We start from the raw sequence: 24,534 nt of genomic DNA on the forward strand, positions 1-24,534 counted from the left end.
TAAACACTCGCCAGGCACTGTCACACGCTCTACTCATCACAAGGCTGCCAAACTCAGTGCAGAAACTGAGGCTGAGTAAGTCACCTAAGATCATGCAGCACCAGAAACTGGATTCCAACCAGTTCTGACATCAAAGCCCACCCCAGCTTGCTGCAATGCTTCAGAACCTAAGCTTTGTGATGATCAATAAACTACATGCTTAACAATGTTTACACATCTCTGTTAGAATTCAGGGAAAGGTTTTTAAAAATGACATACACAAGGGGAAAAAATAATACAGTTTCTGCAGGCAGGCTGCCCAGGGTTCAAATCTTGGCTTCTCCACTTGCAAGCTGTGTGACCTTGGACTCCTTTAGCTCCCCTGTGCCCATATTTCCATGCATTAAAATGGTAGCCATAACAGACCCTATCTCCTAAGGCAAATAAAGCATTTTGGTGTTGTTGTTCTTGTTTTAAGATTTTTTTTAATTTAAAGATTTTATTTATTTATTTGGCAGAGAGAGATCACAAGTAGGCAGAGAGGCAGGCAGAGAGAGAGGAGGAAGCAGGCTCCCTGCTGAGCAGAGAGCCCGATGCGGGACTCAATCCCAGAACCCGATCCCAGAACCCTGAGATCATGACCTGAGCCGAAGGCAGCAGCTTAACCCACTGAGCCACCCAGGCGCCCTTGTTTTAAGATTTTATTATTTATTTGACAGAGAGAGAGAGACAGGGTGAGAGGGAACACACACAGGGGGAGTGTGAAAGGGAGAAGCAGGCTTCCCACTGAGCAGGAAGCCTGGTGAGGATGAGATCCCTGCACCCTGGGAGCATAACCTCAGCTGAACAACTGAGCCACCCAGGTGCCCACGAATAAAACATTGAGAATCATTCCTGGCATGAGTTAAACCTCAGAAGGTGTGGGCTGGTGTTACTTCTTGCTGGCCACTAGATAGAGTCAGCAGCCTCAGGCCCACTGTTTTAGCAACTCATTTGCATAAACAAAGCCCAGGCTCAGCCACTTTGTGCTTACCCTATGGTTTCTTCCTGTCACTAACATCTCTCCTCACTCCTGCTCTGTGGCACTAAGCTCTGGGCCTCAACTTCCCATCTGTCAAATGAGGTGAGGAGCCCAGCTGATCTATCTGAGGTCCTTCCAGCTGGGCAACCTAGGGTTCTTGGTAACTTAGGGCCCAGAAATTTCAGAACCATCCTAACACAAACATTACCAGATGACACCCACTCAATTTCCTCAAATCTTCTCTTCCGTGTTATGTATAAATGCTTATTTTCATGGCAAATCTTCTCCAAGATCCCAGAGCTCCACGAGCACCCAGAATAGGCTGGGCAGGCATCCCCAGTGCTGAGGCTGGGGAAATGATGGTCAGAAGCTCTGACCTCCAGGGGAGATGGATTCCAAATCAAGCTGCTCTGATAAGCAGGTCTTCCCTGTTAGAGAGGATTTCAACAGAGCACAGTTAAGAGGAAGTGCAGGCAAGAAACTCAGAACTTGGCCCACCGGACAGAGGGCAGTAGGACAGTGGGCCGGAGGGGTAACAGAGGGATTGAGAGGAATGGCACGATCAACAGAGGCCAGCCAAGGCAGCACTGATGCTCAATGTGAGAGGGTGGGCTGGGGATACACTGTGAAAATGGCTTCAAAGGCAGGAAGCAAGCCCAGCTCAGCACAAAGCAAAGTCCTGAGCAGGAACCTTCTGGGACCAGGTTGGACACTAAGGTGAGCTGAAAATGGCTGTGGCACCCAGTGCAGTCTGAATCTCACCCATGCCTCTCACAGGCTGGGTGACCCCGGACCAGTTATGCTATGTCCTTTAATGTTTCCTAAAGAGTATATTCACTCCATAACCCTGAGCCATGTTCTCATTTCGGTGAGTGTGGGAGGCCGCAATAAGGCTTGAGACGAGAACCAAACCAGACCCTGACTTGTGCCTCCTTTAAAGTCCAAATAACCTAACAAAAGGTTTAGGACGGGAAAAGTTCAGTAGCACTGGGCAAGAGTCTGTGCTATGTGTTGTGCGCTCGCCTACGTGACTTCCCACACGCTTACTAAACAAATGAGAACAATTCGGTTGGTCTAAAAAGTTTGTTGCTGGTCCTTGCTGCCTTAGTACAACCCATAATTTACTTTCAGGTTTGCTGTATTTGTACTGGCATCAGCCATTTGGCGTCATGAGGAACCATAGTTGCTTAACTAAACACAGATGTAATGTCACTATATATATGGCCTTAAGGCTTTGAATAAACTTAGCACTGTTGGACATCCTCCTCAGTGCTCCTCCTGCCCCCCATCTCTTTGCTTCTCGAGTTCTTTTCTTCATCCTCTTACCCTCATGTTCCTGGTTGATTTGTTGTGCCAGCCACGACAGGTGAGGATCTGATGGTGCCCACTATCTACAGAGATCCAATATATACAACTCGGACAGCCTGGAGGGGGGTGGGCAACCCAGGCTGGACAGGGAGTTAAGAAGGAGTCAGGAAGGGCGCCTGGGTGGCTCAGTGGGTTAAGCCGCTGCCTTCGGCTCAGGTCATGATCTCAGGGTCCTGGGATCGAGTCCCGCATCAGGCTCTCTGCTCAGCAGCGAGCCTGCTTCCTCCTCTCTCTCTCTCCGCCTGCCTCTCTGCCTACTTGTGATCTATCTCTGTCAAATAAATAAAATAAAATAAAAAATCTTAAAAAAAAAAAAAGGAGTCAGGAAGAAGTCATTCCCACACTTGAGGCATGGGTTGGTACTGACCAGAGACACTGGGCAAGAGACAGTGTCCTAGGACTGCTGTAAGACTAGCCGGGTCCAGGCAAAGCACCTAACAGTGTGTAGATGTAACCCACCTGTAAAAGGTGGACGGGGGGGGGGGTGGTTGCAGCTGGTTGAGCATCTGACTCTTTGTTTTGGCACAGGTCCATTCACCTGTGCCTGCATGTGTTCTGTGGTGTGCTGTTTATCTCTCTCTCTCAAATAAATAAATCAAAAAAAAAAAAAAAAGGAAGTCAGGAAGGATCAGGAGACCTGCTGTTAAGGTCCCAAAGACTCCACCCTCCTCAACTAGCCTCCGGAAATAAAGTAAGTGAATGCCCAGGAGCCTCCTGGACACAAAACTTTCCAAAGCAAAGCTTTCAATTTCATACTGGAGAAAATGTTGCTGTGCAAATTCAAGACAAAAAAGCCGGCCATGGTGGGGTGGGTTTGGACGGGGTTGGTCCTGTAGGGCTCTGGCCACTAAATGTCCACTGCCCAAGCCAGGAGCCTGGAGTCTGTGCAGCCAGTGCTTCCTGAGGCTTCCACATCATAGCCTCACTCTGAAGTTTCCACCTGGAAGCTCCTTACCCAGGGAGGCAACCTGTGAGCACCCCCTCACACACACCCCAGCTTCTGCCCCTCCATCCAGCTGGAGTGAAGGATCCCCAAGCCTGCTCTCTGGTCTCTCCTGCACAGAGAGGAGTATGTGCCCCGGAAAGGAGGGTCCCTGAGGATACCTGAGTCCTTGGCCCAAAGACAGCTGGCTTGAGAATGTGGGGTTTCGGTGCTCTAGGCACAGCAGTTCCTAGAGGAAACAGGGTAGGGAGCTCCAAGGTGGAGGGGAGTCCCGGGAGTCTGGGATCACAGATGCCAGTGGCCCCCAAGTGGAAGGGTTTCAGTAACTCCAGAGGTGAGAGGGGCCAGGGGTCAGGCCTGGAGGTGGACAAGGACCTGTGGGGTAGGGGGCCGGAGATGGAAGTGATCCCAGGGTGGTTGCAGGCCCAAAGTAGAGGTGTGGGGGTGGGGGTGGGGGAAAGGGGTCCATGGGCCAGAAAAAATGGTATCCTGGGGCTCCTGGGTAAAAGGCACTTGAGGTGGAGGGGGCCCAGTGGGGCCCAGGCTGCGCGGGCAGAGCCAGCGCCTCTCAGGCTGGGGAGCCCGGCGATTCTGAGGGACAAAATTTTCCATCAAGTTCTGGAAAAGAAGCCTATCAGCACAGGCGTCTCTCCGGGGTCCAGAGGAGCCCAGTGGTGCTGGGCCCCTTGATGTCAGTAGGGCCCCACGGGTTCCCTGGATACCGAGAAGTGGAGCAAGGGCTGTGGGGCAAGGGCTATGGGGCGTAGGAGCACCAGGCCGCCAGGAACCTGTCCGCCAGGCCCCCCTCCCGCTCCCTTGGACGAAGAAGCAGGTGGCAGCGGGCAGCAGGGCCCCAGTCTCCCTCTCTGCCTAGCGCCCCTACCCCTCCCCAGCCCCTCAGTACCTGAGTCAGCGGGGCACCGATGCACTCCCCCGCGCCTTGCCCCGCCAGCCCAGAACCCCTGCCTCCCCGGGAGGCGCTACTTGCGCAGTGAGTTTGCTGGGCCCACAGAAGGCGGTGGGAGGGGCAGGCAGGTGCGGGAGCGCACTGCGGCGGGTGGGGTGCTGCAAACAACAGTGCAGGCCTCTCTGCAAACCCTACGCCCTCACCCAGCCTCCTGTTCTGTCCTGTCCGGTGAGGGGGCTGGCTGCGCCCCCTGCTGGTTCCCGCTGCTCTTCTGCTGACTCCAGGACCCCAGTCCCCCGCCCAGTCCCGGCCTCCCTGCCGCTGCTTGAGCTCCAGGCTAGGCCCGCTGCAGCTCCTGGGCGGCCGAGCTGCGGCCCCGGTGCGGTGTGGCTGGCCCTTTTCTCTCCCCAGGGCACAGTGGAGCCGCGAGGGAAGGCCTGAGGGGATCTTCCGTCTGCTCAGTGCCAGTGGACACTCTCCAGGGGCCTCTCTACCTGGTGGGCTCCACCCATGGCCATCTTGGAACCCCTGGAATCCCCTTCAGAGACCAGGTGAAGCCCTCCTTGGGGAATCCAGGCTCCTGGGACCAAGGCGAGTTGATCTTGTGTACTGCTGTGTTTGTTCCCTGGCCTGGCATGGATTGACAGTTGCTGAATTGATCTATTCTGGGGTCATCAAGGGCAGAGGAAAGAGTTCAGGGCTGGGATCCCCAGGCCTGGGGTCCACACAGGCTTGGAGCCCTCTTGGCTGTCCCTGACAGAATGACCAAAGAGGAACCCTCAGAAACATGGATCTGCCTTGAACTGGCAGAGCATTCAGGGACAGGAAGGGGAATGTCTCCTTCGCAGAGTATCTGGAAGCCTGAAGTGGAAGATGGATTTGTCTGAGCCATGGTCATTAGTGTTGGGCCAAGGAACCCCTGGCTTGCTTCTCCTACCTGTATCCTAGGTCTAAAAGGGTGTCTGGGTGGCTCCCTCAGTGCAGCATCTGTCCAGGGTCCTGGGATCCAGCCCTGCATCTGGCTCCATGCTCAGTGCAGATCCTGCTTCTCTTTCATCCTCTCCCTCTACTTGTGCTGTCAAATAAAATTAAAAAAAAAAAAAAAAGTTAAGAGGGGGGACAAAATGGCACGGAAGTAGGAGGCGTCTTTTCAACTTGTACCCCAAAATGAGCAGATTACCTACCAATCATCCATGAACTCCAATCACCCATGAAATCAGCCTGAGATCAGAATTATACACGTCTGGATCTCTACAGGGGGAGAAGAAGCCAGTGGGCAGGTAAAGCGGAGTGGGAACTGTGAACTGATATCAGAAGATAAACAAAAGGGGGAGGGAGCTACCAGAGGCAACCAGTTGGAAAGTAATACCCCAATACAAGCCAGAGTACCCTGCGTCTGGGGACCAGCATTAACTCGGAGACTGGTTGAAAGCACTCCAAAAGAGCAAAGCATCTCTGGGGAAATTGTGGGAATCGGGGCGGCTAGGGACAGGGGCTTAAGTCCCTGGTCCCAGGACAGCCTCCCTTGGCACTGAGGCAGAGAGAGTGCGGCAGAGAAACCAGCTCTTGGTCCCTAAGCTGCCAGCGCAAGGAGAATGCATGGGGTCCGTTTCCTGTGAGGGGATGGGAGCCACACCAGGCGGCACAATGCAAGAGTCCTGCTATAGAGCCTGAGATACTCCCCTGAGAGAGGTATAAAGGCCCAGCTGGTGCCCTTTGATACACGCCCTTTTTTCAGAGCCTGCACCAAACTCTCGCCCCAGAGAGGTGCACGAAGGCCCAGCCTGGTGCTCTCGGACCTGTGCCCCATTCTCAGAGCCTGAGACCCGCGCGCGAACCTCTGCCTTCCCTGAAATTGGTGCATGTAAGGTGGGCGCTCTTAGACCCAGAAAGACCGGGCACTCCCAGCCCGGGCCAGCGGGAAAATCTCAGTGTGCGATTGCTGCTTGGAACCTCTCTAGCGGTCTAGAGGTGCCCAAAGCTGCTGCTGCCGTGCTTTGGGGTACAAGCAAAAGGTCCTCCATCCCCAGGCACAGCGACTTGGAACCTGCTCTGCCAGTGGCCAAGGGGGAATTTATTTGGGCTCTGCAGCCAGACTGAGGCTTCTCTCTGAGAGGGAGATCAGGGTGCAGTTTGTTTTCCTCTAAAACTACAAAAACCATCAAAAGCGGTCAAAGTGAGAAAAAAAAGTGAACAAACAAAAAACCGCCAGAGAACAAAAGCCTGAAAAAAAAAAAAAGTTTCCTCAGAGCCCACCCCCTTGAGGGGGGCGGTAGGACTTAAGTCAGGGAACATCATTGACTGAAAACCCACATGGCAGGCCCCTTCCCCAGAAAACAAACCAAGAAAGAAAAAAAAAAAAAACAAGAGAGAGAGAGAGAAAAAGTACTACAAGAGAACTACCACTACTACATAGGAAACTTTTATCTTTCATTCATTCCCACTATTCTGGTTCTTTTTTTTTTTATATATATATAGGTAATTTTTTTAACCCCAGCAGGATGGTGGAAGGGGTACATGGCTGAGTGCCTCCCGGGTCTGACCCTGTGTGACGCCACCCGGTGCCTGCAGCTGCCCTCTGGAAGGTGTTGCTTTAGGGGCAGAGCCGGAGGGCACCAAGCGTGTGTCTGTCTCCAAAGTTCTGGGCACCACATCACAATGCCTTCCTGAGAAGCAGAATCAAGGACAGTTGCTGATCTTCATTCCTTCCTACCAAAGGTATCTCATACACCATCTTTGGAAGTTGGAGCCAGGGGGCGCCTGGGTGGCTCAGTTAGTTAAGTGTCTTTCTTCAGCTCAGGTCATGATCCCAGGCTCCTGGGATGGAGTCCCACACATTTGCCTCCCTGCTCAGCTCCCCTGAGCCTGCTTCTCCTTCTCCCTCTGCCATTCCCCCAACTTGTGCTTTCTGGCTCTCTGTGTGTCAAATAAGTGAATAAAATCTTTTTAAAAAGTTTGGGCCAGGGGGCGCCTGGGTGGCTCAGTGGGTTAAGCTGCTGCCTTCGGCTCAGGTCATGATCTCAGGGTCCTGGGATCGAGTCCCGCATCGGGCTCTCTGCTCGGCAGGGAGCCTGCTTCCCTCTCTCTCTCTCTGACTGCCTCTCCATCTACTTGTGATTTTTCTCTGTCAAATAAATAAATAAAATCTTAAAAAAAAAAAAAAAAGTTGGGGCCAGGGATGCCTGGGTGGCTCAGTTGGTTAAGCCGCTGCCTTCGGCTCGGGTCATGATTCCAAGGTCCTGGGATCGAGTTCCACATCGGGCTCCTTGCTCGGCGGAAAGCCTGCTTCTCTCGCTGCCTCTGCCTGCCTCTCTGCCTGCTTGTGTGTACTCTCTCTCTCTATCTCTGGCAAATAAATAAAATCTTAAAAAAAAAAAAAGTGTGGGCCATACTCTTTAGCCATTCTACTTTCCCTGGGGTAATTTGCCACCTCCCTGAATTTACCTGCATCTTTCCCAAAATCTACTTATCTTCCTGCCTTCGTGACCATAATGAGTCTATAAATTTTCAATAGACAGTGTGAACTTACACTTGCTAATATTTGCATAACATGCACCTCTTTTGATCTCAAAGAAAAGCTTCACACCACAATGGTCTCTAATCTCCAATTAGTTTCTGTTCTGGGATCCCACTGGAATTCTATGCGCCTGTCCCCTAAGATCCCATAAATTGTGGTCCAGTTTCCCAGCCAGCCAAGGAAAGCACATGGGAAATCTTGCTGAAGTATGAGTAAGAGCCAATGAAAGGGAACATATTTATCTGCCTCGAATGCTGGGACCTGAGAAAAGCAAGTTTCATTACAGACAAATCAGGAAGGAGGTGCAGATTGCTTTTTATGTCACTCTGGAGTGGAGGTCTGCTCACTCACAGAAGCTCAAAATCTTCACAAAGGACAATGCCCCCCACCCCCAAAGTCACCTGGGGATTCTCAGGAAAACTTTAATTGAAAGTATTACGGATTCTCCAACTTCCCAAAATGCAGGAGGAACATCTACAAGCAAGGCTGTCACCACTTTTAGGCAATTACACTTATTTACCTTTTTTCTTCCTAGAAAATCATCCTCTCTCCCAATCCATGATCTTCTTTTTGTAACAGTTTCCTAAAGAAGGAAACAGGTGTCCTCCCATTCCAGTTCCATCCAAAATAATAAAATTTAAAATCTTTAAAATTTAAAAAAAAAATTGTGATTTGTTGAGACAGAGCACATATGCAGAGGGACAAGCAGACTCTCCCACTGAGCAGGAAGCCCGATTTGGGGCTCGATCCCAGGACCCTGAGACCATGACCTGAACCGAAGGCAGATGCTTAACCAACTGAGGCACCCAGGAAGCCCCAAAATAATTCAATTTTTAATCACTTTGCCATAGACACTTTTGGGTGGCTTTGAAACACCAGAATCTCATTGACTTATCAGTGTCCTCTTCACCATCTCAGAAAAGGACTGGGTGCCTCTCAGAGGCCTCTCTCCCCTCCTGACCCAGGTCCCAGCCAAAGGTCCTTCACATTAGAGAATGAGGAACTGAGCAGGATGGGGTGTGGAAGCACCCTGGGGTGGGGTGGGGGGCTCTGGGGCCCTCCCACTCCCAACTTCAAAGACAGCGCCTGCTTTCCCCTGCCTCATATAGGTACCCTGGGTTTGCCCTCTTTAAGGTTCCTGGTTGCTGCAAAGGTCTGAAAATCTCCTAAGTAGCACAAAAGCCATCATGTGCATTTTGGCCACACGGGACAGAGGGAGTTTAAAGGAAGAAAGATAAAGCTCCCCAGAATGAGCCAGCAGCTCTGGGCTTCCCCGCACATCTTTCCTGACCTTCAGAACCCTGGGAAGGAGCCCCTTGGTGCAAAGTCACAGGGGGAGCCCACACACAGCCCAGGCCTCCTGCCCCAGGTCCTCTCCAGCCATAAACTGACCCCCTAGCCCCTTCCAAACTGTCTACAGCCTCAAACCACTGACGTGCGGTTCAGCACCCATCTCCAGAGCACAGGATGCACGTGGCTTCCCCGCACCCTTCCCTGGCCACTCCCAAAATCACCGTGGGAATGTCGCAGCAAGGAGACAGGGAATCGATTTTTATCCTCTGGGTTGTCTTCCCTCATAGTCCCTCAGGAGTCCCCACGCAGCAATGCCGCGTGGGCCCTACTGCTCTGAATCCACTTCCCTGGAGGAATCCGCTTTTCTTCAGCGTCTGTGTCTGCAAACCCGGCTCCTCTAACACCCCCCACCAAACGTACCAAGAACCAACGGGGGAAGAAGTTCATTTCTGGCTGACAAGCCTTTAATCCCTGAGAGCTGTGGCTGATGCAGGAGCAGCTTTTCTTCAAATGGTTATTTCGATACGAGGTCGTTTTGCCTGCCGGCCCCCAATATCCCTGACGTGTGGCTCCCAGGGGCCTCCCCGCGGCCAGGCCTGAGAGTGGAGCCCACCCTTGGGCTCATTTTCCACCGCGCTGAATCCAGGCAGCGGCCCCGTCTCACTACAAAGGGTGCTGAGTAACGAGGTGCCGCCACCAGGAAGAGAGGCAGCAGGTCAGACAGATCTGGAGAATGACACTGGCCTTCTAGGGCCCCTCACAAGGGAAATACCATTAAGTAGCAGATCTGAACAGATATACTGTGTTCCACATTCACGCCGTAAGGATGGGGTTTCCTCGAGCCCTAATCAAAGGAACTCTTTCACCCGAGATCACTTGACCAATCGGTGACTCAGTTTCCTTATACTAAAAATGAGGATAACAATACATCACAAGATTGTTTTGAGGAGCACACACGTTACAAAGTGTTTAGAGGCACCTGGGTGGCTCAGTGGGTAAGCATCTGATTTCAGCTTAGGTCATGATCTCATAGTCCTGGGAGAGGGCCGTGTTAGGCTCCTTGCTCAGCGAGGAGTCTGCATGTCCCTCTCCCTCCCTCTTCACTTCCTGCCCTCTCTCTCTCTCTCAAATATATAAATAAAATCTTTTTAAAAAACGAAGTTCTTAGAACACTATATGCACATATTACAGGACACACAAGCACTTGTTAAACAGATAAAAGGGTACAAGAGGCTGGCTTCCCTTCAGATTTCTAATAGACTCCTGTCTGGGGGTCTCTAGCTCTTAGGAAGTGGGGAGGCTGCAGAAGCCCAAGATTGTAGAGTTCCTCCGAGGCCAAGTTCAGTTTTCTATGCAGGACAGAAAACCTGTAAAACACATCCCAGACTTGCTTCGCTGCCTTCCTAGTAGGGAATCCGTTCCCTCAAGAGTGGTCCAACCTCTCTTCCACTATTTGGGATGTAGAAAACGTTTAGACATTTCTCCATTGGTGCTGATTCCATCCTCATTTCTGACAATCTAGCTGTGTGTTCATCTGGTCTTCTGTTAGTTTCTTTATTCAACAAACATAGAGGACTCACCGTGTCCTAACTGTGACCAAGACATCCAGCATCTCATCCCACAAAGGAAACATATTAGCAAATGTGGCAGCAAAGAGGGATGGGGTAAGGCAGTGACATCTGAATCAAGACCAAACTAACAAGCAGAGCCTGCCATGAAGAACATTCCAGGTATGGACCCCATAGGCATGAAGGCGGAAATGAATAGATTATGTGCAGACAGCAGGACAGGGGACTAAGGGGACACTGGAAAGGAAGGCTGCGGAGCAGCTGTCGGCATTGGAGGCCTTGCGAAGGACTCTGGAATTCCCTTTGGTTTCAGCCAGAAGCTACATGAAGGTTTAAGCGGGGAATCATCAGATTAGCCTATATTTGTAAAAGATCGCTCCTCTTCCACAGAAGAAATGGGGATGGGGTGGGGGTGTCCACGAGCCTAGAAGCTGGAAATGGAAGCAGATGAAGTTTCCAATATCCTGGCCAAGGAGTGAGTCTGTCGCAGTGAGAGTGTCAAGATTTGCAGTTCTAAACTTTTTAGTAAAGTGGCTTATTAAACACACAGCTAACTATTGCCTGGGGTTCCTACTTTTGTAATAAGTTTTTTCTGAAACTCAAAAAGGGGAGAGGGGCTCTCTGCACCACGTGCCAGTCAGGGCAGAACATCATCATCACATTACAGGGAGTTTTCAGAGCCTGTTATCCTTTTAGTACGACATCCCTCCCACCCCGAGACAACACCGTGCCTCTTTCCGCCAACAGAAATTGAGTTTTTCCCTTTCCCTCTTCCTTCTTTCGAGGGCAGAGCTCAGGGCTTCTCCAGAGATTCCATCCTAAGTTCATAGATCTCACCGAGCCGACCACATTCCCCTCCCTGTGGGCGCCAGGAAACGCCGGAAACATCTGTATCTGCACCTGAACATGGGACCTTGGATCCCAGCTACAGTTACTTGTGCTGTGGTAACAAGGACATCATATTGCGTTTCAGGACATTTTCGTATATAAGGCCTCGGGTCGGGATGCTCAGGGTAGGAAAAGGGTGGGTTCGCCCCTGGGCAGAGTGGCATACCTTCTCTCTCCTCCTGGCCTTTGCCTGTGTTGGAGATGCCCTGTTCCTTCCTCTTCACCTGAGTAATCATTATCTCTGCTTCCAGAAGCAGCTCAGGGGGCCACCTCCATCCGAGGGGCCACCTCCTCCCCAACCCCGCTGGACCAGGTGACCCTCCCCAGAATTCCATATAAATCCCTGTTAACGTTGATCCCACTGCTTCCCAGAGGCTCTTTCTCCTTGTCTTTACTTTGTCTCTCCTGCTGGACCCCAGGAGACAGGTCTCACTCATCATTTTATCCCAGCAGGGTTCAGTATGTTGCTGAATTAACACATGGCATGTCCCGCACATCGCTGGCAGCTGGATGAACTGGAACACAGTGTGGCAGCATGTACTGAAGCAGGGGTTCTCAGAGCACCAGGGGATTCAGTTGGTGAAGCATCTGCCTTCGGCTCAGGTCATGATCCTAAGGTCCTGGGATCCAGGCCTGCACCGGGATCCCTACTCAACAGGGAGTTGGCTTCTCCCTCTCCCTCTGCTTATCCCCTCCCTCTCAAATAAATACATAAAATCTTTTCAAAAAATAAATTTAAAATAAATTTTTAAAAAATTAAGCAGTTGTTCTCAGCTGCAGGTGATTTGGCTCCCCAGGGGACATATGGCAATGCCTGGAGAAACGTTTGGTTGATGTAATTGGAGGAAAGGGCGCCACTGGGCATTTGGTGGGGAGAGGCCAAATGGAGGTGGCCAACATCTGGCCATGCACAAGACAGGCCTCAGCAAAACATCACCCAGTCCACGAGGTCGACAGGGGAGACCCGCATCTAATCTAGGACCTGTAAAACCTTTTCCTAGGTTTACATGATCAAGGGAAATGTATCTGTCCATCAAAACCACAAGAATGTCTAAAGCAGCTTATCCTCGGAAGCCCCAAACTGGATGCCATGTAAAAGACCATTAACAGGAGAACGGATAACCGACTACAGTACCTACGTGATGGAAGACAACAGACGATAATGAAATTTAAGATGCCATATACGCGACAACAAGAAGGAATCCACAGATGTCCTGAGGAACCGAACCACCAGAGCAAGGTAACAGGCAAACTTGATCGCTGGTAATGGAAGAGAAGCAGGGGGCAGGGAGTGACTGACTGGGAAGGAGCAGGAGGGAACCTCTGGTGTGCTCAGAATGTTCCTGATCCTCATCTGGGTAGTAGTTACACACAGCGTGCCGCATGCTAGGACTCATGTGCTGTGTGTGTGTATTACACCTCAGCAAGCTTTACCAAAGGCAACGGTCCTCTAAGAGCCCCGGCGGGCAGGAATCACACACTGGAGCAGGTCCTCCGAGCATGACTTTCTAAGGATTTCGGTGCACAGCCGGCAGGAGCATTGTAGATATGTTTATGGAGACCTATTTCACCACAGACACCAAAAACCTTACAGTGGGTCCTTGATTCAATTCTGCTTCGGTCATTTTCTGCTAAGGATTGTGCTACAGATGTGCACACAGACTTAGGTTTCAAGAATATTTATCACAGCAGAACAAATACAAGAGGGAGGCAGCAACAACACGGACCCAGAGGAAACTGTGTGATACCGCGGACTCATTAAAATCGACATTTAAAAATGTAAATGGAAAACGACGACAATATATTAATTACAATTAAAGAGCAGGTCACCCAACAAGCTGACACCTAAGATATATGAAGAATATACTCAATATGATTAACTATGATTAGCTAAGGTCATGAGGGGTTATGGGATTTCTTAAAATTTTATCATTTTTCCCTAAAATGTACATATATTACTTATTAATAAGAAAAAATACACAATCACACTTCTTAAAAATAAAGGTGAGTTTTCAACTCTAAAACTGAGTATCAGGGGTGCCTGGGTGGTTCAGTGGGTTAAAGCCTCTGCCTTCGGCTCAGGTCATGATCTCAGGGTCCTGGGATCGAGCCCCGCATCGGGCTCTCTGCTCAGCAGGGAGTCTGCTTCCTCGTCCCTCTCTCTGCCTGCCTCTCTGCCTACTTGTGATCTCTATCTGTCAAATAAAATAAATAAAATCTTTAAATAAATAAAATAAAACTGAGTACCAGACCCCACACAACTCCCAGATTCCCCATGGATTCAGAGCCCTGCTGCCTGCAGAAGCGCTCTATCGACGCTCATCACAGTGGCTGAGACAGATTAAATAAAGAGATAACATTGCAGATTTCCTGTCTCTTATCCGACTGTGCAGATTGGTTACACAAATCCAAATCCATACATGCATTAGATCTCACTGAACTGCGTACGCCCTGAGAAAAAGACCCTGTAAAGCAATTCCCTGTAAAAATACGAAAGTATTTCTGACAGCAAAAGTTTTCAGATGCTGTAAAGAAAAAAAAAACTAAAAAGGCACGACCTTCCCTGATTAATCAAGTCTCCCTCGAGAGAAGGCTACCACTTCCCCAGGTAATCTCATCGCCTCAGACGAAACCATGTTTCTCTGTGAAGTGGAGGTGATCGCGGCTCTCTCGGAGGACTCGCAGAGCTTTGGCGTGATTATGAAACGGAACACTATGACCGGGGCCCGCTGGTTGTGGTCACTGTCATGCCCACAGCCTGGACACCACCTCCAGGAAGCTCCCTTCTCTGAATTCTGTGTGGTAGGGGCACGTGGCTGACTATTAGGGAGCACTGCATAAGGCATACCCTGTCGCTTGCCCAGACGCCCAGCTCCTCCCGGAGCCACCGAATGCCATACAGAGCTAAAGCTGGGAGCAGTGGCTCACCGTGGACACCAATGACGAGGGCCCAGGTACCTCAGCTCACAAACCCATTACAAGCATATACATTTAACTCTAGCTTTAAGATGTTTCTCCTCTTACTTCTCAGTCAAAAAAGACTTTAAGCCGAGTAAACCAACAACAAACCCTAAGATAAAACATTTAACCGTGTTAATTTCCTAAGGCCTACGGTCGTCTTCAGCTTCTCAAGGTCACACCTCCCTGCTGAATGATTACCGAGGGTTGCTGACATGGTACACAGAAAAAAAAAAAAAAACTCTTAGGATGTCCAGCCTCTAAGAGAAAAAGCAAACAGCTCACATTGCAGACAGCCATGGCAAAGGAACCACCGACAAAGCCAAACACAGAGGGGCCCCTGAGCATCTGGGAATCTGCCTGTTCCTTTGCCTCCTCAGAGGAAACGAGTCACAAGACTGCTCAGAATGGGAAATGAGAAGGGCAGAAGCCCAGAAACCAGCGCGTCCTGAATTTCGTGCTGCTTCCAAGGAGTGAGCCCGCCTGCTGTGCTGCTGTGTCAGTTATTTACACAGTGGGCAGGTGAGGCTGACAGCTTGAAGGGGTTATTTTAGAGGGAGAGCTGTAAGTCTGATCAGGAGAAGGTTCTGGACCCTGGGGTCCCAGCACGCATCTCCAGCTTCCAAGCTGACCCTCCCTTCAGACAGGGTTTAAGAGGCAGCAGGGCAAGCATGGTCTTTGTATTTAAATCACCTCAAGGGGGCCCATATCTCCAGGCACAACCAGAAGCCAGGGAGGAGAGGGAAGGGGGAGAGGGAGAGGGTACCTCCACTCCTATCTGCTGGCTGCACTTCTGGAGCACCTGATCCAGGAAGCTAAATGTGTGGACAGAACAGAAGGAAGAATCTGGGAAGACTGGAAGACTAGAAGAGCTGTTCGTGGACTAGTCTCAACCTGAACCACAGAAACACCTCTGCCTCCCTGCCCTCCTCCCCTCAGCTGGGCACCAGGTGCCTCCCTCCTGCACTCCAGATGCAGATCCAAGCTCAGGGGTGCCCAGTGCCGATGCCTCTCTCCGGCGCAGGGACTCTAGGGCATCAGCGGGACTCCTAAACAGCACCTGTGATCTCTAATTTAAAACCAAAACCAAAATCCCCAACCAGCCCAATCCAGCACAAGCAATACATATTTATGTGTAAGACACCTATGCACACATACACATTCACTTATCTACACACACACACACACACACACACACGCTTTTGCAGCAGAAGGAAGGCATGAAACCTGTTCCGTAAGTCCTTTGCTTTCCTCATCTGCTTCTAGCAGCAACAGCCATTTCTGCTACGGATTTTCCTATTCGAGGGTTGATCACAGATCCAAATGCCACCATCTTGTTTGCCACCCTTTCCTACCCCACCGGCCCGCTGACGTCTGTCAGTGAACCAGGGAACAAAGATGGAAGACAGGCCCAAGCTGCCTTCCTAAAGTGGGGTTATATTTGACACTTTAATAAACCTCAGAGCCTGAGCCTCTCTGCTCTCAGACTGGCCAGGGTGCAGCTCTCACTCTTACCAAACCCATCCATCTCTCCTCCCCCCACCGCGGGGCACAATGGTTTTCTCTGCCCGGCATCTATTTCCAGGCCCCATAAATCATATCCCATTGTTCCAGGCCATCTGAACTCATGCTTAATAAACCATCCACCTCACCCTTCCGCCACCACCCCGAATTTCCCACAGGGAAAGACTGTTTCAAGAAGAAAAGGAAATTCTTCATTAGGGCTGGATTTTAAAAGCAAGCTTCCACAAAAAACCAGAAAACAAAATTGGGTATAAATACCATCCAATAACCACTAAATGTCTTTGGTTAAAGCACCTGCCTGCCTGTGATTCTCAGGTCCAGATGTGAGCTCAGTGCACATCCAAAGGAAGCAGAATTTGAACCTGATGCTAAATGACAAATGATCCTGAACTTCATGACCATTTAAGTGCCACAGTGGCTAGACTAAATTGCTCTGATGCAGAATTTCTCCCAAGTATAGGTTACTGAGAAACATAATATTGCTTGAAAATGTATTTAGGTGCGCTCATCCTTCTCAGACCAACACTCATGGGCTCTTAGTCATAACCAGGCTTAAGCTAACACGATTCCCCTATTTTCCCCAGAGAGGGAGGGAAACAAGAGGACATGTCTCTCATGTTCCAAGATCAAAAACTGGATCACAGCACTCACAGCATCAAGTCTGCCAAACCAGAGCTCTGGGTATGTACAATTCTTAAAGAGCTAATTGAATGGAAAACAGCCATCTGGGGCTGGAAACCCTTATGACATTCTGGGAAATGTATGGGCTTTAAAAGGATTATGCAGGGTGATGTGACTTTCAAAATTCCCAAACTCTGAACTGAAGCCTAAATGAGAATATGTTAAATTCACCCATTCCAAAACACAGCACAGTTGACTCGGACCCTAGAGCCCAGCTGTATCTCAGGGTGTCCACACTGCAGCCTGTCTGTGGGAGGTCTGCAGACCACTCCCTGCTGAGAGAGTCCAGCCAACCCAATCAGCCTACCAGCAGGCTGTGGCACAAGGTCCAGATCCTAGCCCAGGCACCAGCCAGGGTTCCCTTTGGCCTGCCCTCTTATGGTTGAACAACAATCATGGAGAGCCACAGGGAGAGCGGCATTGGGTCCAGTATGGCCACTCCCTGGTCCTCCACAACACTGGTTGCACACTCTTCAACACAAGAAAATGGTGTGCAGAAACAAGGGCCTGCCACAGTAGGCTGTCGAGCAAGGAACAGAAAGCATCAGGGGACAGGTGGGACTGCTGGCTGGTCTCCACCTCTCCCAGAGGGCAGAGGCTGCAGAGCTTCTGCAGGCTAAGCAGAGACGTGTCAGAATTACCTTCCCAAAAAGTAGGCAGTAAAGGAGGATTTCAAGCAGCCACAACCACCAGCAGGCCTTCGACCTCCAGATATCAGGGGCTTGACCATGACCGTGTCGGTAAGCAGAACACACAAGTGCCTTCTGGAGTGAGAGAAGACAGCTTAACGCTGATAACTGGTCCTCTCACTCTTCTCTGCTCTCAGCAAGTGATCCTGAAAGGGATGGACAAAGTTGGTCAGATTCACTGGAGAAAACACGAGCCAGTGAGGACGGCCCGGCTCGCACTAGGCCTCCCTCCAAAGGCTGGCTGCCCCACCCCTGGCACCTGGGTAACGCTGCTCTGGGGCCATCCACACAAAACGATTTACGTACCCCCCCACCCGCAACAAACACACACAGACACAGACACACACACACACACACACACACACACACACACAAGCTGCATCGGGCTTTAGGAACCTAACTCAAATGCACCCCTAACGAGCAACCCCACAGGTGTGACTGGGTTGGACACTCCCAGCAAGGGAGGGAAGACCCCCCCCCTTGGGTCCTTGCCAGCGGCAGGGTGCCACCTGGGCCTCCCCCTCATCCTCTCCATCCGCGGGGAAGTCAGAGCGGCCCCCACCAACCACCACCACGCAACCAGATTGATTCTCGCACTTCAAATCCCCGCTGCCAGGGCCCCATCTGTGTGCTGACCGAAAAGCCGCCCTCAAGCAGCCGGCCCGCGGAGCGTCTGGAGTTCTCCCAGCCCCGCGCTCACGCCTCTCCAGGCAGCCCCCGCCCCCGCGGGCCGCGCCTTACCGCCAGTGTCCACGAAGCGCGGGGGCGGGCGGTCCCGCAGCGTGGCACTCCAACCCGCGCTGGCCTCGTCCTCGTCGGACTCCTGCCCTTCGGGGGCGTCGGGAGGCAGCGGGGGGCCGGGGCGCTCGTGTTCAACGTCCGAGGAGGCAGCGGAGGAGGAGCGCGAGGCGGCCGACGTGCTGTAGAACGCGTTCCCGCCGCTGTCCCAGAAGTATCGCCGAACACTACGTCCCAGATGTGCAGGCTCTCGTGGCGCAGGACGGCCGCCTTGAGCAGCGCCGGCGCCCTCCTCCGCGCGCTCCCGCGGCCCTGGGCCATGGCCCCGGCCGCCGCCCGCGCGCCCGCCCCCCAGAGCGCCTCCCAGCCGCACGCGCCGGGCACCGGGCCCGCCGCCCCCCACCAGCGCAGCCCGCATCACAGCGCCTGCCGCCCCACGCCCGGCCGGCCCGCCGTCTTGGCCGCCTCGGGCCCAGCGCCCGAGGAAGCGCCCTCGGAGCTCGGGCGCCGCAGGCTGCAGGCCGCGGAGGGACGCAGGGCGCGAGGGCGGGAGGCAGGGGCTGCGGCCGGCCCAGGCGCCGCCGCTCCCGCCGCCGCTGCGTCTCCTCGGCGCCCGCTGCGTCCCCGCGCGCCCTCCGGCCGCACCCCGCGCTCCCTAGCGGACCTTCCCGGGCGCGAGCCGCCAGAGACGGACCCGCCTCCTCGCACCTCCGGCCCGCCCGCCGGCCAATGGGGAGCAGGCCGGGGCGGGGCCCGCGCGGGGCACGCCCCACATCCCTCGGCCGAGCGGGGCGAGGAGAGCAGCTGCGGCGGCAGTGGCGGCAGGGGGGAGGGCGGCCGGTGGCTTCCTCGCCTGCGGACGTGTGGCCCGGGACGGCCACCCGCAGGCCCCGCGCAGCCCCGCAGGGGGAAGGGAGGAACCGAGTGGGTGTCGGGGGTTGGGGGGGACGCAGCCGGTCTTCCCGCCGCCCCAGCCGGCTCACGGAGCGTGAAGCCCGCGCTCTCGGTCCCCTTCCGCAGTAGGCGCCGGCGGCGGCGGGGAGCTGTCCGCCCCGGTGGTTCTGAACCAGGCGCTGCGGAAATTCCAGGTAGGCGCAGGGCCTGAGGGTCATGATTCCCGTGGCAGCTGTGGCTGCTGCTGCTTCGGTGCTCCACAGCCGGCTGTGCCTTGAGCTCTTGCAAGCACAAGGGCTATCTGGCTTCCGGGAGCCTTGCTATAATAAGGAGCCCTCCTCGCTGGTTCATTCCTGGGGTCAGGTGGTGACTCAGTCTTGCTTCAGTAGCCCTGTAATTTGAGGGGGTCAACATCCGATCTTAGTCATTCCTTCCGTCTTTGACCTTTGACATCTTTAAACTCAAAATATTCATTACCTTCCAAATATTAATTACTCTAACACCACCACTGCAACATCTTCACCCATACATTTGACACACTTGTCTGTTAAAGTACAGCACAATCACCCAGGCTTCAGTGTTCTGATAAACAATAGATCAGAAAGGTTTCATCCATCCCTCTGCCTTGGCCAGGAGTGCGTGGCACTCATTTCATTGATGACGATACACGTGACCAGGCGTTTCTTGCTCCTCTCTCCCTCCCACAATAATGCAATAAGTCACAATGATGGTAATTGGGCCATAAAGTCACTTGCACTCTGAAATAAAATAAATCCACAGAGATGTGAAGGGCTTGCAAATCCTACTGGGTATTAACTAAATAAGGATTACACGAAAGGGAAAGGCATATTGCTATTTCATGCATAAAGGATGCAGATGCATAAAGGGTGAAGATGTTGGTACCACCAGCTAAGGTCGTTCTAACAGCAGGTGAGCAGCTTCTGCTCTCGCCCTCCCCTCGCAAGCCCCTGTTTCCTCCTCCCAAACCAGAGTCTCTGTACCAGCATGAATTCCTGATCATCACTGAAAGATGATATATAAAAAGGAAAGGATTCACATGACATTGATTTGTCTAAGAATTGGCTGATATACGTGAAATTGTTTGCAAAGCATTTCAACTCCGTTGGAAGAATTGTGTCACAGAAAAGAACTGGTTTCCAGCACTTCTCTATACTGTGTTAACCAGGGAAAGATTCTGAAGAGAGTTCATACAGGTAATCAGACTTAAAAAGGTCATTGACACATAGATTAAAGACGAAAAGTAAGATTGTGTAGCTCAAGTTCAAATTCTGCAATTAGGAATTCTGTAATACTCCTGTAAAATTTAATGACATATATTTTAAAAAATAATTGAAAGGGATCAAAACACTGAAATACATAGGCAAGAACTCCTTCTCTTCTCCAGGCAGCCAATGAAAAAGTCAGCAGCTAAAGTGTGTATTTTAAAAACAGTGGCTTGCTTTGCTACCCAGAGGAAGCAGGAAGTAGAGTAGTAACAGTTACAAGGATGGAATCAGTCTTCCATTGTGCCAAATCTGCATTTGTATGGTGCTCATCCCAAAGAAACCTTAGAGTCTTTGTGCTTATGAGCTCTCAAGTGCTTGTAGCTCACAGAGCATGCAACACTGGGAGAGGATTATATGGTCACAAAAGAAACAGACTGGGAAATCAAATTGTTATCCAAACCCTGGCCCAACAAAAATGAGATGGCTATGTCCATTTAGAATCAAGGGTTTAGCAACCAAGTGCTACTTTGTTTAAACAAATGTTTCCGACCAAGAACAGTAAAAATACTTCAGCCTTTAAAAACAGGTGGCTGATTCTCCTTGTGAAAGGAGGGGAGGAAAGGGAAGAAAACAACTGGAAAACAAAAACCAAAAAACTTTCCCATCTGCTTGGCCACCTCCTACTAGATGCTATGATTATGGTTCTACATCATTAAGTTTTACAAGTAATGTTTTCTGGGAGGATAATTATAGAACCAGCATTATACTGAGATCTTTTAACTTTGAGTCATTTAAACACATCTTCCAAATAATACAATTTTGTAATATAATTAATTTTAAGATTAATATTGAGCTTTTGGTTCATAGTCTGCACAAAAGGCTCCAGGGTAGTAAGAACAACCCATTTCTGTAGTAGATTCCTTAGGCTTTGTTAAGCCAGAGAGGTTCATGCTCTTGTGAAACTGGGGATAATAGCCATATTTCATTGAGTCTTGGCCTCCTTTCCTGGTATAGTTTAATAAGAAACAAAAAATGCTACCATTCAAACTATGATACAATGTTTTCTTTTCATTAATATTTTAATTTAAATGTATTCAAAAAGCTCTTTGGTAAGTATTTAGACAGATTTTTATTACATATGGCCTGAATGCATACATAAAATAAAAGTTAAAATTTTTGGTTAACGTTTTTCTAAACCTCACATTAAGAATCTCACTAATTTTATTTACTTTCTAACTGAGAGATTTCAGTGCCCAGATTTTTCTCACAATATGTTCCTCTGAGCCACCCAGAGCTTTTGTCATGCTGCACTTAAAAACTTATTATTAGACATATAGCTGACATTCAATGTTAAATTAGTTTCAGGTGTACAACATAGTAATTTGACAATTCTATACATTACTCAGTGATCACCACAGTAAGTATATCATTATGTCACCATATAAACTTATTATAATATCATTGGCTGTATTCCCAATGCTGTACTTTTCATCTCCAGATGAGAACAGGAAATTATTTTATTTATTTTATAACAGGAAATTTGTACCTCTTAATCCCCTTCACCTATTTCACCCATCCCCCATCCACCTTCCCTCCCATAACCACCAGTTTGTTCTTTGTATTTAAGAGTCTATTTCTGTTTTTTTTTTTTTGTCTGTTCACTTGTTTATTTTTTTATATTCCATATAGACATGAAATTACAGGGGCCCCTGGGTGGCTTAGTGGGTTAAAGCCTCTGCCTTTGGTTCAGGTCATGATACCATGTTCCTGGAATCGAGCCCTGAGTCGGGCTCTCTGCTCGGTGGGGACCCTGCTTCACCTGCCTCTCTGCCTGTCTCTCTGCCTACTTGTGATCTCTCTCTCTTTCAAATAAATAAATAAAATCTTAAAAAGAAAAAAAAAGGAAGTGAAATCATACGGTATTTGCCTTTCTCCGTCTGACTTATTTCTCTTAACCTAATACCTTCTAGATCCAGCCATATTGTCACAAATAGCAAGATCTCATTCTTTTTTATAGCTGGATAATATTCCATTATATATCTATATACACCATATCTTTACCCATTCATCTACTGATAAACTGCTTCCATATACTGGCTATTATAAATAGTGCTGCAGAAAACCTAGGAGGGCATATATCTTTTTGAATCAAGTGTTTTTATTTCCTTTGGGTAAATATCAAGTACTAGAATTACTAAAGCATATGGTAAATCTATTTTTAATTTTTTGAGGAACCTCCATACTGTTTTCCACAGTTGTTGCACCAATTTACATTCCCACTAAAAATGTACAGAGGTTCCTTTTTCTCCACATCCTGGCCAACACTTGTTCTTTCTTGTCTTTTTAATACTAGCCATTCTGACAAGTATAAGGTGATAGATCTCCCTCTGGGTTTGATTTTATTTTCCTGATGATGAGTGATATTGAGCATCTTTTCACATGTCTATTGGGTGTCTGTATGTATTTTTTGGAAAAATGTCTATTAAGTCCTCTGCCCATTTTTCAATTGGATTATATGTTGGGGTTTGGGTTTTTTTTGGGGTTTGGTGTGTGTGTGTGTGTGTGTGTGTGTGTTCTTTACATATTTTGGTTATTAATTCTTTATTTTATTTATCATTCACCACTGTCTTCTCCCATTCTGTAGGTTCCCTTTTGGTTTTGTTGCAGGTTTCCCTTACTGTGCAAAAGCTTTTTATTTTGTTGTAGTCTTAATAATTTATTTTTGTTCTTGTTTCCCTTGCCTAAGCAGACATACCCACAAATAATGTTGCTAAAACCAATCTCCAAGTGATTACTGCTTATTGTCTTTTAGGAGTTTTGTGGTTTCAGGGCTCTCATTTATTCATTTAATTTTTTTTTTTAAGTAAGCTTTACACTGAATGTGGGACCTAAACTCACAGCCTCAAGAATAAGAGTCACATGCTGTAAAGGCTGAGCAAGACAGGCACACCTCACACTTCACATTTAGATCTTTGATCCATTTTGAGTTTCTTTACGTGTATGGTAAAAGAATGTGGTCTAGTTTCATTCTTTTGCAAATGGCTCTCCAGTTTTCCCAACACTGTTTTTGAGGAGACTTTCTTCTGTTACATATACTTGCCTCCTTTGTCAAAGATTAATAGATCATATAATTGTGGATTTATTTCTGGGCTCTCTATCCTGTTTCCGTTGATTTATGCGTATATTTTCTCCCAGTACCCTACTGTTTTGATTACTATAACTTTGTAGTATATCTTTAAATCCAAGAAACTGATACCTCCAGCTTTGTTCTCCTTTCTCAAGATTGATTTGCATGCTACACTTCTTATAAAAGTATTCTGAGGTCATCCAATTTGCCACCCCTCCATTCTGCTTGGTTTGATGCTGGTAGGGTTTCTCTTTTTCTTTTTTCTTTTTTTTTCCTTATCTGAGATTTTCATATAATATCCAGTTTATTTTCTTTCTTTAAATGGTCCTCAAAAGGCCTGTGGCTTGGCATGCCAAGGGATGTAGATGATCAGTTGTGCCCTAGGAGCAGTAACCACATGGCACAGGGTCAAGCTGTGGTAACTTCATAGGGACTTCCACCTGCTCAGCCCCAACTATAAGACAATTCCTGACATTGGAGATGTGAAAGAAAATGGGAGGGGAGGGGCATCTTAAAATCCATAAAATATGGCATATTGTCTCCTGTTTGTACTTATACAATTTCTGATTTTGCAAATGGCCAAGCTGCCGCAGGGAACAAAAATGAGGTCCTAAGGTGGCAGAGACTGACCTGGCCAGCCCTGTACTGCACAGGCTATGTGTTACTGGATCAGTATGAATGGAGAAAGCAGGGGTGAGTCAGGGAAGCTGCTGCTTCTCCCTACATTGCCTTCATCACCCACAGGGAGGGGGCCCAAAGCCAAGGAGGACCTCCTGGAACTGAGACAGGGGAGGGGAAAAGAAAGCTGAACGATGCCACAGCTGCTGAACCATGACCAAAATATGGGGGAGAAGGCTGGAGGCAAATGTGCATGGTACACCGTGACATTTGGAGTCCTAGGTGACATAGAAGCTTAAGGATCCAACCTTGCTCAAACTGATTTTACATGATGATTTTATCTACTAATCAACCCAGAGATGCAGAGAATGAAATAGGGCAATACTATAGAAAATGCTTGAGAGAAATCTCTTATGATTGAGATAACCTGATATTTCCATTGATTCATTCATTCATTCATTCATTCGTTCAACAATTATGTACTGAGTATTATGTATCAAATCCTCTTCTGAACACAGAATAAATAAGGAAAAAAACCCACAAATACCATTTTTATAGCACATGCATTCAAATAGAAGAGAGAGAACAGACAGTA

The 24,534-nt window shown here is 49.4% G+C and overlaps 1 pseudogene across 1 annotated transcript in view; it reads right to left on the reverse strand.

Moving 5' to 3' along the window:
* The window catches only part of LOC309864166 (piggyBac transposable element-derived protein 5 pseudogene), a 36,712-nt pseudogene extending 17,526 nt beyond the window's left edge, over positions 1 to 19,186 (reverse strand). Inside the window, exons 1-2 of the transcript XR_014316695.1 lie at positions 19,176 to 19,186; positions 18,078 to 18,277 (exon numbers count right to left, since the gene is read on the reverse strand). The product of XR_014316695.1 is annotated as a piggyBac transposable element-derived protein 5 pseudogene (transcript). The remainder of the gene's footprint in view (positions 1 to 18,077; positions 18,278 to 19,175) is intronic.
* Positions 19,187 to 24,534: the final 5,348 nt, after the last annotated feature.

This window comes from Mustela nivalis (assembly GCF_964662115.1).
Source record: "Mustela nivalis genome assembly, chromosome: 5".
NCBI classification, from domain to species: Eukaryota; Metazoa; Chordata; class Mammalia; order Carnivora; family Mustelidae; genus Mustela; species Mustela nivalis.